We start from the raw sequence: 20,310 nt of genomic DNA, 5'->3' as shown, positions 1-20,310 counted from the left end.
TAATAGTTTTTCTGTTCAATCTTAAGATATGTTTTCTTCCAGAATTGCCCTGGGGTGAAAGAACAAAGAATTAACACATTTAATTTTAATAAAATCTGAAAAGTAACAGGGAATAGTGTCAGCTATCAAACCAACTGTTATTGTCTCTCCTCTTGCAGGGAAATGCACATTTCCTGGGAGTGGAGGAGTGAGGGCTACTTTTCTACCCTTCGTCTGGGAAGGTTGGAAGTCAGATAGGGAGGTCTCCCACTGGGTTGGCTGGAGGCCATTTTTGCTCACCACAGAATTGCTTATCCATGCCTAAGCCAAAGCAAGGCAGTAACAATCAGAATCCAAAGGCAGAGAATTCCCACCTCAGTGAGCTATTAGGCTTATAACATCTGCCTAGTTACTTCTACTTACAGAGAACCGCAAACAAGTTTCAGGAAAGTGACCCCTTGGTAAAAATGTCTGGTTATTCGTAGAAGAACATGATGACTATTCCCTGTTATGATTCTCTGATTGATTTAATTGTATTGGTTTTTCAGCCTGAGATAAAATAGGCTGTCATCACCCTCCAACATTAAGAAAACAAGCATTAGGCTGAGGACTACCATAAGTTTGATGGACAAAGAATAACTACAAATAAACATGTGTGTCTTCATACATACTGTATGCATGATTAAAATATACTGTGACCCTAATCTCATTACTAGGATATAGGTACCACCTAGCAAGACCAAAGACAAATGAAAAGGCCAATTGTAATCCTGAGATGGGAATTCTTTTCAGGTGAGGTGCAGATAATTTTGGTCAGGTTGTTATCATCTATACACCAATCTCTCCATGCAAGGACTTGTGGGGAATATGGACAATGCTATGACACAAGGAAATGCTTTTGCCATTCAGGAGATTAAATTTAGATGGGAGAAGAGAGATTGTCATGTAAATAAATAACAGCTACTGTCTTCCTGGATGTCCAGACCACCCCCTATACCACCACCGCAAATACTTGCCATGGTAATTGCCATACGTATTCAGTATTCCTCAGCTAATGATTTCTTGCAGAATTTAGAAGAGGTAGTTACTGCTTGCCTAGTCCAGTGCTCCCCAAACCTTTATTATCGCCCCTTCCCAACTTCCCATGAGTTTCAGGTCACTGGGGATACTGGGTCAGGTGGTGCTGACAGTGATTTTCCAGGGAAGGCTGGGGAACTCAAAGTCCTTGATAGAAGGGCAGGAAGAGACATCACTGCTCTAGGTAGCTACATCTCTTCCCATTGCCCCTGGAAATTCTAGTAAATCAAAGTTATGAAGCATAGCAGCAGAAACAGTCCTGGAGATGCACTACGAAGATCCTGATTTGCATGTTGGCATCCCTATTAAATCGGGACACATTACAAGCCCAGAGAAGGGATTCTATGATCTCGTTCCATTTTTCATATTAAGAGGAATTTACCTAAGTAGAAACCAATACAAATCTACATTTATTGAATTCTCTAAGAACAATACCCTCTTTGGGGTATTTAGACTTCTCCTATCTATTATTGTATTAAAGTGAAGTAATTGTTCCAAAAAAGTCTGTAAACTCAGAAACATGGAAATGGTTGTTTTATTTTCCAGTGCTACAGACTTAACTTTCAGCAGAATTCTTGCCTCTCATTGGGGTCGGGCTACCTGAGCCATGCATTTAGTGGCTATATGACAATTCTGTCCTCTGGGTATTGTTCAGGGCTTAGTTCATGATTCTTATATCTAGAAAATTCTATGGCCTGAAGCCATCAGATTTAGCTAATTTTGCTTTGAGACTCAACCAGGTTCTGAGAGTATAACAATTTCAGATGCGTGGCCACAGAATATTAACTGAATGCTTTCACATCGGGTGTCCTGTAGCTGCAAGACCCAGGCGACAGCCCCTCCATGGCTCTTTGCATGCAGCAGGTGGCAGCAACACTCCGCCGACTGGCACGGCTATCCCAGGTGATGGGAATTGCCCCCACCGCTTTTCAATCCTGGTAATATTTTCTAAAGGCTCTTTCAGCATGGGGATAGACAGGCATTCTCTATACTCAAAAATAACTCTTCTACGGAAGTCATGTCAATCTCTTCTATTATCCTCCCTACTCACCATATCCCAATTGCACAGGGTTTCTTCTGCCTTATAGTCTGCTGCACATAAGGAGAAAACAGAAGCAAGTCAGTTTCACACACAAAAAGAAATCGTGATCTTCTTGAACTGCAGAGGCAAATTGAATTATTTACAAAGAGAAGCAGGAACACACATTATTTCTGCTAAAGGCAAGCCATGATTGTGTGTTTTGGACAAACTTTTTAAATGCTCTAACTAAACATACTCAATGAGAAAAGGACATTTTCAGAAACAGGAAGTTGAGCAAAAGGTAAACTTACTTTTGTGGTTTTCATAATGGTTAACTCAAATATTACTTACTTATCGTTAAAACACTTACTAAAAAGAAAAATGGGGAGTGTTATACTTTTGCGTGTTTTCCAAAATGCTTAGAAAACATGATGGTTAAAGTTTCAGTTAATTAAAAAATACTGTGTGGCACTTCTTAAGGGATTCCTGAAGAGGCATAGTTCTAGATAATTTTAAAATACCAAAGATAAAATATAACCCTCAGTCTTAAGGCAGTTACCATTTAGCTGGGAGGAAGCCTCCATGTTCACTAAAAAAGTCAAGTAGCGTAAAGTACATTCCAACCGAGTTGGTAGGACAGGACTTTAGCAAAGGGGGAGTTATCTTAGGGGTTGAGTGGGCCAAGAGCATATGAAGTGTGGAATCTAAACTTGGCTTTATAGGAGTCAGACTGGTAGAAACTGCAAGGTAAGTGATTCCAGGCAGAAGAAACAGGAAGAGCCAGCACTTGATAGTGTTGAAGTTCAAGGCCATTTATTCAGTGGGCTATTCTGGTTTAGCAGAGGCTGTATCAGGGGACTTGGAGCAGCCAAAGCTGTCCAAGAGCTTTGAATTCTAGGCTAAAGAGTGTGGGTTTTCTTCTCATGTCAGAGAGACTCCCTAAAGAGATTTCAGCATATGAGTCATATATTTAAAGTAACATTTTAAAAGGATAAATTGGGTGGGCATGTGTGAAATGAATGGAAGAAAGGAGAGCAGAGAAACAGAAGACCTGTTAGGAGTTTATGTTTCTTTGGGCACTTTAGGATGAGAATGGGCTGACTGGCATGGCAAAGCATGATGAAAGCAAGGTCATTACCAACAAAGAGGCTGTAAGGTGAGATGTAGGATTGGGCATGGAATCAAAATCTCCTATAAAGTTTCATGCCTCAAAATTAGGGAAAAGGGAAAACTAAAGGAGTTGGATTCCCACTGGAAGAACCACCCTAATCGAGGAGCAGTTATTAAATGATCAATAGATTTTTGAAGGATGTGAAAGATAACCTATTATGGCACAGCTGGCAGTCCTGCCTGCATCAGAGTACAGTTTTTCTGGGTTTCCTCAGCTTTCCTGAGTTTAATGAGTTAGCATGTAATGAAAAAGAGTTTCACGAGACTTTCAGCATAGCAATCTGTTTTATCACCACTATTTTCACCATGCTCAATTCCATCCATGAAAGACTAATTTTAGTTTAATACTTTTTTTCAGTTACAACATCAGTATCTGCTCATTACATGAAACCATTTTAAATGGATAAGAAAGAAAATTTAAATGGATAAGAAAGAATTCTAACTGCCCAAAGACTGCCAAGACCTATATGTTGTATATTTGTCTAGATTTCTTCATAAACACACACATATATATAAAGAAAATGAATTTTTACCACATGTATGTTAAAAATTCATTTTATAGATGTACAAAAAATAATTTTAGGTAAGATATATATATATATAAATTTCACCTAACATTTTATTTTCAGAAATAAAATTATATAATTCAATTGGATAATTATAGTAAATAATCTTTGAGTATTTATTTTGAGTAGCAAACTGAAACAAGGAGAGAGAGAGACAGAGAGAGACAGAGGCAGAGATATTTTAATATTGCCAAAGCCCTGGCAATTTAATAACTCAGTAATCATAATGTTGACTTTTTCAGAAATACATTGAAGAAACCATTCATATTTCTAAGGTTAAGTTAGCATAGCCAGAATTAGAAGAAATGTTTTAAGTTCTACATTCTACCTGGGTGGAAAACATTAAAATTTATTAAAATGTCTCTTCATAGTCAATGAAGAAAGAAAGAACACCTTGAAAAACTGAGAAGGGTTGCAATTGATTTTATAGCTTAAAAATAGATAGTGTGGAGCAAAATCACATACTGTGGCTCTTTGATAGACTGCGACAATAATATTCTTAATCACATTGTATTTTTACAACTATAGTTCACATAGAAATTGTCGTGTTTCTGTACTTAGTGGAAACGATAGGCTAGGTAAGGTCAGCCAAGGACTGAATTACCCCCTCTGTCCCCTGTTATTTCCCCCAATAATTTCCTTTTAAATGGAGTCCTGCATTTGAGGACAAGAATGAAAGAAATAGGGCATGCACAAGTGCAAGAGGGGGAGGGAGACAGAGTGAGAAAGAGAGAGAGAGAAAGAGAAAGCACACTTTTGTATTTGTTGCTTTTAGTAATGGTATAGCTCAATACAACCTCAATTAAATAATATTATCAGGGAATAGGAGATTGTGATTAATAGCATTTCCTGGCAATTGAGAGCCAAACCAAATTCTTTTCTTGGAAGAGGTGGGGTTGTAATGGGGAGGAGAAGTAATTAGGATGGAAATTAGTCCTTGTTGGTGAACATCTTTTAAAAATGCATTGTTTCACATTTCTGGCTCAATGATAACCTTATCATGAATATAATTTTATTTCAAGATTGAAGATCTTACAGAGACCAGGGACGTTGTTCTGAACCACAGTCTTCAGAAAGTAACTGTAACAAACAAGAAGATAGTTGTGCATAAAAATATGCTCCTTCCTTCAGAAAAGAAGTCTAACTTTGTAAAGATTTGCCTGTTTCGTGTAAGTGTTCAAAGCAGATGCATGAGCATGCTTGCACACATAGATTTTCGATTTCCTACCAAAACCTATAGAATGTTGGAGTTGGAAGAAACTGTATTGGTCATTTAGCATAGACTGAGCCCTTTATTTTACAGATGAAGAAAATGACACCCGAAGAGGTAAAATGTCCTGCCGAAGATCAAAGGGTCTCTTATAAAAAATCCTGTGCTAGTTACAATGAGTCTTTTACACCATGAAGCAATACATTGAGCTTCATAACATATTCAATAATAAAACCAATTATTCCTCAATTTAAAATGCAAATTGTCTCTAATATTTTGACAAATAAGAAGCAATCCAAAAAGCATACATTTTTTTTTTTCATTCCCATGACATTCCTCTTGACAAAACTACACCTGTATGTCACAGAGGAAAAAATAAAGATTTATATATATTCAACTATACACACACACACGCACACAAAATAGATTTTTATCTCAATTTTTTATGTGTATATATATATATATTTGAGAAGTTTTGTTGTGTATTTGTTTGTTCTCTTGCTTGTTTTTAAATTTAATTTCCTGGAGAAATTCTGACTGACTCTGGGTGAAACCAAGCATGCTATTTTTTAATTAAAGGTATTGAATTAGCTTCATTCTGGTGTTATATAACTCAGCATCAATTTTATTTTATTTTCACTGTTCTTTAGTCATTTATTATTCCCTTTGGTTTTGCTCAGGGAAGATACTATGGGTCTCATATTTACATCTCCAAACTCTCTTTCTGTTTTGAGCCTCTCCTCTATCTCCAATATACATGACTGTGCTTAATGGGGAAGCTTCTCTAAATACCCAGCACCTAGTGAGGAAGGCCACATTTACAGGGGTGCTAGAGGAGGATGGAGACAAATAAACTATAGAAAATACTCTGCGTGGAGGTTTCTTTTAAGCAAGCTGAAGATCCTCAAAGCTCTTTTTTTCTAAAAGTATGCCTTATTGCTTCAGAGAAAGTTAGAATCTACTTGGCATTAAGAGTATTTTATCAGTTTCACACTTTAGCCATGTAGAGCCATAGAACCTCAGGGGAATCAACTCCCTTATTTTATAAATCAGGATACTGGTACCCAATGGTGGGAAATGCAGTCTGAAGTCATAGTTATGTGTATTTAAAATATTGAAGTGTTTAGCTTTATCTTGACCTTTTATTTCATAAAGAAATGAACATTAATCAGATCATGAGTGTTACTACTTACATGATGGTGAGTAAAAGTCCACAGAATGAGGTAGAAATTTGGGTGTTGGCAGTTAACTAGGCTCACTCTCCTGCAGAGTGATTCACAGCACACATAATTCAGATGTATCACTTGGTAAAATAAAATATCAAAGAACAATGTGTCAGGGACCCTGACAGTTACCTGTAAGAGATGCACACCTCAAATATCAATGCTGTAAATGTCCAAGTTCCCCTTTTCTTATGTCTCTAGGGCATACGCATGCTTGACCAGAGCTAATGGCCCTAAAGGCCCCATGAGCCCCTGGCTACTTCTCCCTCCTTCACCCCATGCTCCTCCACTTATCACAACCCTCCTACTCTTTCCTTTCTGTCCCTCAAGCTCTCTGTGCCTATCCAACCCCAGGGCCTTTGCATTTGCTCTGCTTGGAATACTCTTCCATAGGCTACATACATGAATGTTTTCTCTCATTCTGTGGTTGTTCAAATGTCCTCACCTCAAAGAGGCCTTTCCTGAATTTCATGGCTATCTAAAGGAGCCCTGCCATGGGTCTCTGTCACAGCTGCAGCTGTATTTTTTCCACAGGGCTTATTCGCATGAGACGTTAAGTTGCTTACTATTATTATTATTATTATTATTATTTTGGTATATTGGCACTTTCCACTAGACTGTAAGCCTGGGAAGGACAGGAGCTTTATGTATTAGTCACTTCTTGACTCACCAAACATTCTCGCAACGCACCATTAAAGATGGGAAAAGATCAAAGTGGTTTTCCTACTCCCTTGCACAGTCAGTCAGCACTTCACTTCTGACACCAGCTGTCTGGGGGTTTTCCTCCACACACCAAGCAGTTTTTCAATTTTCTAGCCGACACCAACTGGATGTCCTATAATTTTATTCAGACGCATATCTACCTAGATATAGTGTCAGTCTCACAGATTGAGGACTTAGTCCCAAAAGACTGTCCCTCACTGTAGATGTCAGTTAGAAGTCCCAGCTTGTGACCTGTGCTCTTGATGACTGGCTTTAATTCAGGGTTTCCATGATCCCCTTCTCAGGTTCACCTAATTTGCTAGGGTGACTCGCAGAACTCAGTGAAACAGTTCACTTCTGTTTACCCATGTAAATAATGTTATAAAGGATGCAGATAAGCAGCCAGATGGAAAAGATGCATAAGGCAAGGTATGTGGAAGGGTGTGGGGCTTCTGCGCCCTCTCCAGGTGTTCTGCTCTCCCAGCACCTTCACCTGTTCGGCAATATGGAAGCTCCCCAAGCCCAGTCCTTTTGGTTTTAATGGAGGCTTTATTACAATCATAGGCATGATTGATTAAATTATTGGCCATTGGTGACCAACTCAACCTCAACCTTCAGGCCCCCTCCCCTCCTCAGAGGTCAGGGTGTGGGGCTGAAAGTTTCAACTTTCAAATCACATGGTTGGTTCCCCGGTAACCAGCCTCCCATCCTGAGGCTATCCTAGAGTCCCCAGTCATCAGTCATCTTGCTGCATACACAAAGACATCTATCACTTAAGAGGCTCCAAGAGTTTCAGGGGTTGTGTACCAGAAACCGGGGGCAGAGACCAAATACATAATCATTACATCACAATATCACACACACCTTTTCAATCCAGCTGTCATGGGTCCAACAGGCTGCTCAAATGTAAACCCGAAAGCACCTCTCCTCAGCTGCCCTAAATATCTCTTACTTTCTGACTTGGTCATCTCTGGCCCCTCAGTGAGGGGAGGGGGATAGGTGGGAGTGGAGGCCTCATTCCACTCATCCGTACATACACATGCATGACTTTGGAAGTGCAGGGAGTCAATACCTCATGGGGCAACCTTTGACCAATGGGGAACAGGAGCTTGTGTTGCTCAGGTGAAAGATTCTAAGGTGCATTCTACACAGATCCTAAGAAAGTGCCCAGAGGGACCCAGACAACAGTGGATCATAATGTAAGCTGCTTGATATTGCACCCTTGCATTGACTTTCCCTCCTTCCCTGTTTCATTCTTTTTTACCCCCACTCCTCTTCCATGGGATTACATCCCAAAGTAACTGTAGGCAGGCCCTTGTCTCAGACTGTGCTTTTGTGGAGAATGCATGCTAAGGCTGTCTGATCATTCCACTGCTCTATTCTTAGCCCCCAGAATGGTATTGAGCACATAATAGATACTATATGAATATTTTTTGCTGAACCTCTCTTGAGTAAGTAAATCCATTTCCCATCAGTAGAAACAATACAGCATACTCATTTCACAAGGTACACAAAATTGAAATAAACTAGTCAGAGTTCTAAAAACAGATACATTCTTAATTCTGCTGAGTGTCTCAACAAATACTGAGCTCCACTTAAATGTCAGGCACTAGGATTGATCTGTACGGGAGACAAAGATAAATAATCTCTCTTCTTCCATGATATTATCTCAGCGTTATCAAGAAGAGGGGTGCCTACAGTAGCTATGAGCAGTTCAAGGAGCCCATTAGATCTGCCAGCAATTATTACCTGTAGGTCTCCTGTGGAGTATGTAAGATGAAGGAAATTAGCAGCACATAAAAAAGCAGACAATATTTGCCCTGCCAGAGAGAATATAAATCTTAAGACATTTTATGACTGGCTTTCCAAGTGCTCAAATCAACTGTAGAAAATAGAGAAATTCTTGTTACCTAAGGGATGGAATTCAATAGCAGTACTTAAGATAGATAAAAATAAGGATGACAAACTTATCTCTACCAATGACAAGATTCTTTCTTTTTGAAAGCCAGAGGGTTAAAGGATCTAAAGCTATAACTATGGGAAAATAAGTATTATAAAATCCAAGTCTCTTACATATAGGCACATAATATTACAAAATCTCAGAAAAGCTGCAATACAACTTTTGCTGTCACTAGTGGCTTAGCATTGACTGAAATCATTGCTCCCTGGGAGCTAAATTACCCCAGAGTTGACAAGCCAGTCTAGTCTCAGTGGAAAACAGAAGGCACACTCAAAAGTGATAATTGAATAGAGTTTAGTATAGGGGCTATTTATAAAGATGTAGTAGGGCTTAGGGGAGACCAGGGCAGCATAGTTCTTACGGATTAGCAACATTGGGAAGTCACTTTCTTTCCTATGACTGAAGGGAAATGAGAGACAGCCACCAGTGAGGGTAGCTAAAGGGAGAGAGCCTCCCAACAGGAACTGTGGCCTTCAGCATGGATGTGTAGCCAAACCTTGGCAACCACTCCAGTGGAAACCTAGGGATATAAGTATCTCAATGCCACTCTCCCTCCTATGGAGGGTTTTAAGAATACAAATTTTATGTAGCGATTAAATGGTATAAGATGTTGTATTAGTTTTCTAGGACTGCTGTCAAAAAGTGCCACAAGCTTAGTGGCTTAAAATAAAATAAAATCAGTTTCTCACAATTATGAAGACTAGGTCCAAAATCAAGGTGTTAGCAGAGCTATGCTTCCTTCAAAGGCTCTAGGGGATAAATTGTTCCTTGGCTCTTCCCGCTTCTGGGGCTGTGAGGTTCATTCCAGTTATTTCAGTCTTCTCATAGACTTCTCCTTTCCCTGTGTCATCTCCTCTTCTGTTTCTTATAAGGACATTAGTCATTGGATTTAAGGCCCACCCCATTGATTCAGGAGGATCTCTTCTTGAGATCCTTAATTTAATTACATCTGCAAAAATCCTTTTTCCAAATTAGATCATATTTACAGGTGCCTTTTGCATATATCTTGGGTCACCATTTGGCCCACTAAAGATATAATGAAGTAAAATATTTTCAGAAAATTAAGCATGCTATAAACACTGAGAAAACTGGAGGTGTATAGTGGATACTGTGGTGCACTGTCCCACTTCCCCATTCAGGACTGAAGCACTAATTTTTTCTGCTGCTGGGAGTGTTGCCTGCTGATGGCTCATAGCTGTATTACTCTCCAAGAATTTCCTTAATCTAAAGAAAGCTGCCTCTCTTAAGTTTTTGCTTTCTCCCTGGGAATAGCACACAGGTAGTGAGTGGATAATGAAGGAGGATGCACAAAGGTCTGGCTTTGTGCCTCAATTCTCGATAACTCTGAAGGGACATCCCAGCTCTAGAGCTCTCTTGTGGGAAGGGCTGAGGCTTCTGTTGCAACTTTATTGGAAGGCAACTTCTCCTTCTATCCCCTCTTGCTTCCCTCACTCCCTTGTAGGTGTTGTTCTCAAGAGCACTTCTCGATAAAGCTTTTGTAGGCAAATTTCACCACAGTGTCTGTTTTCCAGGGGCCTTGATTTAAGACATGCTCCCACATGAGATGAACCATCAATAATCTAAGTAGCTCAGAAGGAGGCTTTTTGGAGAACCATCTTCCCAATGCATAAACAAAATAAGTTTTATTCTCTATCGTGGGCTCTCTGTCTCTGTCTCACTATCACCCCTATGATAAGAAACATGATGTAAGAAGTTAAACACAAAAACTAGAAGGATGAAAACCTTTTCAAAATAGAAGTAACATTTTTCAAGAACTGGACAGAAGGCTAAGTGGATGGTTAGTGGGTATTGAGAAATTAAATCAAGATCTTATTATATCATAAAAGATTTGAGAATTTTTTTTAAACAGAAAATGAAAGTCAAAAGTCATGGATATTGAGAAAAGAAATTAAGAAAATATATCTAAGTGTGGCTAAAGAAAAAGGAACATGGACTAAAAGTAAAAAAATAATGAATCCATAGCAATCTTGGGATTGCACAAGTTTCCCACAGTGTCAAATCCTCTCTTTTGACAGTGGAGACAAGCAGTGTGGAGTCTTCCTCCTCAGTGATTTGCACCAACAACAACCAACTTTTCAAAAGGTGTGGTTTCTCAGTGACCTCTAAGCAGCGGAGACTAAGCAGCATCCAGCCTGGCCTCCAGACACTTCCTGTCTGTACTCCCAGTAGAAGTAATTCGTAGAAAGGCATCAAAAGCCTCTCCACTGTGGCTTGTTTTGCCATGTCAGAATCCAAAATCATTTTTGAAAATCACACCTAAAACTTTACAGATATATGTAAAAAAAAACCTGTGCTAATTTGGGCTGTTCGGCACAGAGAAAATCTTGTACAGAACATGGATCCATGGCATATCAGATAAGCTTTGGTTCTTGGCTCTGCCATTTTCTAACTGTGGTCTTATACAAGATGCTATATCAGGAGAACCTGCCCACAATATTTCAACGTAGGTTCTTTCTACTTTCCATAAGTGTTGACTGGCTGAGAAACAAAGGCAAAGAGAGGAATTTTACAGCTGGGCTGCTGGGGGTGACATCACATATCAGTAGGACTGTGATGCCCACCCAAGCCTCAAAACCAGCAGGTTTTTATTAAAATTTCAAAAGAGGAGGGGACGTACAAACAGGGAGTAGGTCACAAAGAACACACGCTTCAGAGGGCAAAAAAGCAGAACAAAGATCACATGCTTCTGAGGAAACAGGACAAAGGGCTAAAGGCAGAACTTCTGATAAGGGTCTATGTTCAGTGGTGCACGTATTGTCCTGATAAACATCTTAACAGAAAACAGGGTTCGAGGGCAGAGAACCAGTCTGACCAAAAATTCACCAGGATGGAGTTTCCCAATCCTAGTAAGCCTGAGGGTACTGCAGGAGACCAGGGTGTATCTCAGTCCTTATCTCAACTGCATAGGACAGACATTCCCAGAGCAGCTGTTTATAGACCTCCCTCCAGGAAGGAATTCCTTTCCCAGGGTATTAATAGCAATATTTCTTGCTAGGAAAAGAATTTAGTGATATCTTCTCTACTTGGCACGTCCATTTATAGGCTCTCTGCAAGAAGAAAAATACGGCTCTTTTTGCCTGACCCCGCAGTCAGAACTTATGATTGTCTTCCCTTGTTCACTAAAAATTGCTGTTATTCTGTTCTTTTTCAAGGTGCATTGATTTTCATATTGTTCAAACACACATGTTTTACCATCAGTTTGTACAGTTAACACAATTATCATAGTGGTCCTGAGGTGACATACATCCTCAGCCTACAAAGATAACAGGATTAAGAGATTGAAGTAAGACAGGCATAAGAAATTATAAAAGTATTATTTGGGAACTGATAAATGTCCATGAAATCTTCACAGTTTATGTTCCTCTGCTGCAGCTCCAGCTGGTCCCTCTGTTCGGGGTTCCTGACTTCCCACAACATCTCTCCCTATCTTTTTATACAGATGTGCCATGGCGATGAAGGCTTGTTCGTTCTCTTGGTTTTGATGCAGGATTCTTTGACTGGCCTGGCATACTAAAAACAAGCTGATTAAACAGAGAAACATAATTCCAAAATTTACTACAGTGGAGCCCCCAACAGACTTAATCCAAGTTGTGGGGTTTAGTCCAGAAAGACTTTCTGCCACCTGATCTAATGCCTCAGCTCCAGGCACAATGGATAAATGAGCTTGAGAGGCTTCAAAAATTTGTTTCTTTAATTTAGTTTTGTCCAAGGATAAATTATCTTCCCTACCCAGAATGTGTCCTTTGACCATTTCCCATGAATGATCAGTCTCGTTGTAGGAATATAGTGTGACACAGAAATCAGAAGTATTCCAATCGCACTGCATTTGCATGTGATATTTGAGACTCACTACCTGATCTCCAAGCCAAATAACAGACTGTCTTAAATCATTTATTTGATTAGCTAATCTTTGATCAATGCCTTGTTGAGAATTCCACATTTGGGTGGAACTGGCTTGCCGATCATTAACAAAATGAGCCGTTTGAATAGATTGGTGTAACGCCACTCCAGCAGTGGTGGCCAGTGCAGTGACTGTAATTAGGCCCATGATCACAGCGATTAAAGTGAAAACAAATCTCTTAGATCATTTGAGAATTCATTGTAACACTTCATTAATTAAATGTACTGAGGGGGAAGATTCCCAAGGTCTGGGTAAAGTTACCGGTATCCAGATTCCTTCTCGAGCTCGAACCAACATTACACTTTACCTGGAGTCAAAACAGGAGTTAACACAAGTGTATAAATGACAATTAATGCATTAGACAGTTTGATTGTTCATCCAAATTTTGGTATTTCCCACTAACAGCATGTAAGGAGGCTTAACACAACTTTGTATAGGAATAGTCAGGTTGGAGGTAAACAAAGCAGAATGTTTGAATCTATGTTGATACTGAGGGAGAGGAGTGGCAGTGGCAACACCTGATGCTCTCCACTGTAAAGAAGCTATCTGAGGTGCCCGGGGATGCTGAAGAGGTAGAGGGGTATACTTGGGTCAAGAAGAATTATCATAGTGCCAATCGGAGTCCCATAAAGGAGGATTGGCATCAAAAAGAGAAAAAGGGTTCAAAGGGGATTTATCATGGGGTTCAGAATCACAGATGCGAGGGGCAGTGGTGGGGACAACAGATAGAAAAGTTTCCCCTTCCCATACTTGCAGTCCTGACATGGCAATAGCCAATTTCCAAAGTTCTGGGTGTTCTGGGCTCAGAATGGGGAATATCATACGAGGCCTTGCGGGGGTGGGGTGGGTAATGCTCTTATCTTCCCATTTTAAGGGAAAGAATGATCTGAACCTCCTATGCAAAGTAAGATGATGATTCTCATCTTCCCAATAAGAAATAAAATAAGTAGCCTCCAGGCATTCCCTCCTGCCAGAGGAGCAATTATTTTTTAAATAGCCCTTTGGTGCCCAGTCTGTTACTAAACTATATGAGTCATTTTTGAATACTGCTGCATGTGAGTTAACACAGTCTTCCCAAATTAAAGTTTTAGATGGGCCCTCAAAATTTTTAGGACATGGTTTTCCTACAGGTTTATATTGAAAGTATGAGGTATCTCCTATTACTCCCCTTTTTATTTGTCTTAAAGGAGAAAGGGGGAGGCCAGAGACCAAATGTCCTCATTCCCTTTTAGCTAAACTCTCTGGAAGATAAACAGCCCAGACTCGAGTTTTTAGATGGATACAACCAAGTGCATGTCCGAGGCACAGAGAAGGGTATTTATAACCCATAGTAACGTTAAATGCAGTGCCTTCTTCTCCTGGTTGAACAGGGCCGTGGTCATCTGTAGCTCCAGGCATCCACACACTATTGTTAGTATAGATTTCCACAGGAGCATCCATCCAGGTGAGAGGTCAAATAAGTGGAGGAAAAGGCACATAAGCCCAATAAGAATACTTTTGTGTAGCAGGTAAATCACTTTGAGGGGAAACTGGTGAGACAGAAAGTATAAGGAGGAGAATTATTAAATAAAACCTATTTAAGCAAGAACCAGTGCTGAAGGAGGAAGAGAAGAACAGAGGGATGTTATTTTCAGGCTAATAGAAATGGTGAGATTTTTAGGTTCATAAGGAGAAAAAAAAGGGAATTAGGAGAAGTGGGATTAGTTAGAGGGGTCTCCATTGCCATTAGGGAGGATTGAACCAGACCCATTTTGATTTGGCATGCCAATTTCTGAGGAGCTGGCACAGATCTCACCAGGTTTGAGGGTGGTCTCTGATGCAGACGTCTTTTCCCTGTGGTTTTCATTGTCAGTATTTACACAACGTTTAAGTCTTCTAGTGGGCACCCAGACCGGGGATTGATGATCTCCTGGTGGAACACAAGCATACCATCTTTCCCACGTTAAAACTGTTCCAGGTTCCCAGGTATGGGTCTGGGAGATTTTCCATAACACTGGCTTGCCTTCATTTAGGGAGAATTTTTTGCCTGTATAATGTTCATCTGCAGTTAGAGTATTGTCTTTAGGAACATTTGAAAGTTTAAAGTAAACAATGCTAAATGTAATTGGGAGTGGGGAGTGGTTAAATTACGCTTTTGTTGCTCAGACTGTTTGGACAATTGAGTTTTTAAAGTGCGATTGGCCCATTCCACCATAGCCTGTCCCTGAGGAAGTAGTTTCCATTGATAACGAGTTGCAGGCTCCGGATTATTGATAGAGGGTACAGTAAAAGCAAATTTTTCACAATCTGATTTATGTAAAACAATATGAAAGAAACAGTTTTTAAGATCAATAACTATAAGAGGCCAATTTTTAGGTATTAAAGCAGGTGCAGTCGTGCCGGGTTGGACAGCTCCCATAGGTTTAATTACAGCATTAATGGCCCTTAAATCAGTTACCATCCTCCACTTGCCTGATTTTTTTTTTTTTTTTTTTTTTTTTTACTAGAAACACAGGAGAATTCTGGGGGGAAGAGGAAGTTCCACATTTCCAAGTTGTTAACTGTTCAGAAACCAGTTGAGCTAAACCTCCAGTTTTTCTTTAGAGAGCAGCCGCTGCTCAATCCAAACAGGTGTTTCAGATTTCCATTGTAAAGGAATAGGATTAGGAGGCATGGCAGTGACTGTCATCAAAAGGGATAACCTAAATCAGCCCTGTCTTCTTTTATAGTAACTTGAAGAGGTTTAGTAATTCCTTCATGTCTTGGACCAAGACCAAGTCTGGGAACAAACCCCATGTTTTCCATTATATGTTGACTGGGAGCACTATAAGAGTTACATGGAATATTAATTTTAGCTCCCCATTGTGCCAGCAAATCTCTACCCCAAAGATTAATGAGGATTGGCGTGATGTAAGGCTGAATTGTACCCTTTTGACCATCAGGGCCAGTGCACAGCAAGATAAATGTGCTCTGGTGAACTTCATCAGCTTTTCCAACACCTACTAGTCCCATGTTAGTGGGATGTTTAAGCCAGAAGGAAGGCCATAAATTAAAGGAAATAATAGAAACATCTACCAGGCCCTCAAACTTCTTTCCTTGAATGTGTATGGTGCAGGTGGGCCATTGTTTAGAAATTACATTAATCCAATAAGCAGCTTTTTCGCCGCCGGAGCCCATCCTAGGGCCCCATGTCTTATCTCCTTTGTTTAAAACAATATTAGGTAGTAAAAGTAATTGAGCAATTGACTCTCCAGCTAGAATGGAAACAGGAACTTTGGCAGACACCGTAAGTTTAATCTCATCAAGGAATCAGAATTAATAAGACCAGTATGAACTATGATACCTTCAGCAGAGGTGGATGCCCTGCCTAACACTAGACCCACAGAACCTTGAGGTAAAGGGCCAGTGACCCCCCGGGGGGACAATTAATGGCAAAGAATTAGGTAGTAAATTTAGAGGAATGGTACTACAGAGATCAACCACCCCACCTCCTACTGTGGAGGTCTAATATTCCATTTTTAGGAAACCAAGGACAGTGTTCTTCTACTGCCCTGAATAGGGTGACCATATTTTCCATGGGCACTTGAACTCCTCCCTGTTTTAATAGGAATTTAATATAGCAGAGATAAGCATAATGTTTAGACTCCACGTGATCTTTAATTACCCCAGACAATACACAGACAACTCACCAATCGTCAGGGAGCCGAACAAGCGTTTCTGTGAACTGGACCAATGAACATTTCTCCACACCTACCAAAGGGAATCAGGTTCCCACATGTACTTAGGAAAAAGAAAACCATGTTGATGCACCAGATATCAGGGGAACCCACCCCCAATATTTCAACATAGGTTCTTTCCATTTTCCATAAGTGTCGGCCAGCTAAGAAATAAAGAGAAAGAGTACAAAGAGAGGAATTTTACAGCTGGGCTGCTGGGGGTGACATCACATATCAGTAGGACTGTGATGCCCACCCAAGCCTCAAAACCAGCAGGTTTTTATTAAAGATTTCAAAAGAGGAGGGGACGTACGAACAGGGAGTAGGTCACAAAGAACACATGCTTCAGAGGGCAAAAAAGCAGAACAAAGATCACATGCTTCTGAGGAAACAGGACAAAGGGCTAAAGGCAGAACTTCTGATAAGGGTCTATGTTCAGTGGTGCACGTATTGTCCTGATAAACATCTTAACAGAAAACAGGGTTCGAGGGCAGAGAACCAGTCTGACCAAAAATTCACCAGGATGGAGTTTCCCAATCCTAGTAAGCCTGAGGGTACTGCAGGAGACCAGGGTGTATCTCAGTCCTTATCTCAACTGCATAGGACAGACATTCCCAGAGCAGCTGTTTATAGACCTCCCTCCAGGAAGGAATTCCTTTCCCAGGGTATTAATAGCAATATTCCTCACTAGGAAAAGAATTTAGTGATATCTTCCCTACTTGCACATCTGTTTATAGGCTCTCTGCAAGAAGAAAAATATGGCTTTTTTTTGCCCCACCCCACAGGCATTCAGATCTTATGATTGTCTTCCCTTGTTCTCTAAAAATTGCTGTTATTCTGTTCTTTTTCAAGGTGTACTTATTTCATAATGTTCAAGCATACATGTTTTACCATCAATTTGTACAGTTAACACAATTATCATAGTGGTCCTGAGGTTATGTACATCCTTAGCTTATGAAGATAACAGGGTTAAAAGATTAAATTATAATTAGATTATAAAAGTATTATTTGGGAACTGATAAGTGTCCATGAAATTTTCACAATTTATGTTCCTTTGCCATGGCTCCAGCCAGTCCCTCCGTTTGGGGTCCCTGACTTCCGACAACAATGCTAAATCTCTCTAAGCTTCTGTGTTCTAGCATCTCTTAAATGAATATGTATGAAGACTGATGACATGTAAAGTGCCTGGCATCTAAGTAAGCCAGGGGCAAAACAAGCTAGCATAAAATGCATAGTCCTTTTTGTTTTTCTAATGATAACAACAACTTTTGACCAAAATGTTATTTTACATGAATTGCCTAATTCTTTCCTTGATGAAAACAAATGCAAATTTATTTTTCTTTCCCTGTGTCAACTGTACAGATTCAAAAGAGCTGAAGAAGAGTGATCTATATTCTGGTTAGTGCCATCCATCATTAACCAAAGTTCCCAGCTCTGTTTTGGATCCCTAAGACAGAGAGTGATATATGGAGCAAAAGATCGTCAAAGAGAGTGATTTTCAGGCAAGGATTTGAGCTCATATCATGAACAATTTAGAAACTCACCTTTTGCCCTAAGGAAGAAGTTGGGGAAATGGCAAAAGTGGCAGAACACTGCAATGTCATCTTTCTAAGCAATGTTATGTATAGGGTACGATTAGGAGCTTAGAATTTTGGTGGAAACAAACTTTAGCTTAGTATCTAGGATTTACCCGGCTTTTAGTTGAATGATCTTGGTCAAGTAACTTAAATTATTTCAGCTTAATTTCCTTACATATAAAATTATGGTAATGACAACGCCTTCCTTCAAGATTGCTGTGAAAATTCAAAGGGATTATATATGTGGAAGTTTCTGGTGTAGCATCTGGCCCATAGTACAGCTAACAAAGTCACAATAATGCTAACAAAAGTAAGAAGCATGAGAGAGGAGTCAAGGGAAGGAAGGCAGTTTCTACATATAGCTCTCCTCCAACTCAGTGATGTTGGGTAGATAGGTCATTTAACTTTTCTGGGCTTGCATTTCCTCATTAGTAAAATGGTAAACTGCTAAAGATTACATAAATGAAAATGGTCTTCTAGTTCATTGATTCAAGACGAGTTTAATAGTCATCACCAAATGACTTGGCCTGACATTAAGTTACAAAATATAAGATTTCCATGAAATATATAGAAAATGATACGCCATGTAAAACAGAAGATTACAATAAATTATATGAGTAAATATCTTAGTTTTGGCAGATGTAGCCTATAATCCCTTAATGCATTTTTTCTCCCTGAACTAAGGAGGCCTTTTCAATGATCCTTAAAAAATCAATGCTGCAGTAAATTAATCACAGCCTGCTGCTGTGATTGGATTAATGGGAAGATCTTGCTAGGGCTTACATAAAAGCCTAAAGTAAACAGCTACCCAATACACAGATCTACTGGTTTGGGCACAGAAATGCTATAAAAATATTAATAAATCCGTCTGCTTAAAAAAACAAAAACTCTTGCTAAACAAGAAGAAGCTGAAACTTCAGATTCTCTGTCCTTTTGCCCCCTTATCAATTTTGTTCAAATCAAATTTAAGTTTTATTAAAAGCATAGATCCCATGGAAGTCATAGGAAAGTTAGCATCTGCCTCAGTTGCTTCCTGGAGTGATGACGACTCTAGATTCTTTAACACACATCAAATAAATGTCTAAATTTTCATCAAATTCACTGTGAATTTAAATTAGCCACAGAACATTCAACATTGTAATCTTTTAAGCTAAGCTTGAGAAAGTCTCTTACGCTTCCACTGTAATAGAAGGAAAGGTACAGCTAAGAAACTGAGTCCCCACTAATTTGTAAGATTCTAGATGTTCAGCATAAAAGTTCAGGGAATGACGAGTCAATATGCACTCAGAGGTTGCCATAATGCTCTGATTTATCATGTTTTACTTTCCTCACAAAGCAGGTGACAAAATGGGAATAAAGCCAGATGAATCTATTCTTATTAGATTGGGCCCATAATCTCATATTGGGTTTAGATACTGGATTTCCTGCCAGCTCCTTGTATTGTCCGCTTATTGCTTTCAAGGAAGCCAGCAATGGCCTGGGATAACAGTGTGTCTGTGGTATGAGACATCTTAAATGGATGACACAATTTCCCTGGGCTCTGCTGCCAGTGGAGTTCCCTAAGCAAGTTAGTGTTTATGTGCTGCTGATGTTTGTGGGCCAGACGGGAATGATCTTTGCCTAGAATAATGATATCATCAAAGAAAGTGGGAACACAAAGATAAATATTCTTACAGATGACATTTACTCAGGGACAGTATTGTCTATCTGAGTGAGGAGCTGTTTTCTTTTGGCTAAGAAAGGTTCAAAGATTCTTTCTGCACTGATTTTCCCTCTCATTTCCTCTTAGGTTGTTATGAAGTACCCTTGCCTTTGACATATCCTTTATACCCAGTTGTGGGATATTCCTCTTTCCCACATCAAATATGACATATGATCCCCAAATCCACATGTTGTAGACTTGGTCCTTTAATAATTTTCTGACATAAACTTGACTGTATGGCTCAAGGCTCCAGTGTGACAAAACAATAAAGCACTTTTTTTTTTTTTCGTTTAAATTATACTTGAGCCTTGGTCTGGCTACTCTTCTTATAAATGTAAGTTTGATTATAAAAGTCATAATGTTTGCTGATAGGTTGAAAAAAAACAATATTTTTCATTAATTTGAATTTCAAAGACACATCTGACATGGATGCTGAGAAAACAAAAGGCAATCAAATCAGTATGAAACCTATATATTAGTAATGCTTTGTTAAAAACTGAAGTTCC

Source organism: Chlorocebus sabaeus, chromosome 22, assembly GCF_047675955.1.
Source record: "Chlorocebus sabaeus isolate Y175 chromosome 22, mChlSab1.0.hap1, whole genome shotgun sequence".
In the NCBI taxonomy this organism is placed as follows: Eukaryota; Metazoa; Chordata; class Mammalia; order Primates; family Cercopithecidae; genus Chlorocebus; species Chlorocebus sabaeus.
This window is presented reverse-complemented; position numbering follows the sequence as displayed.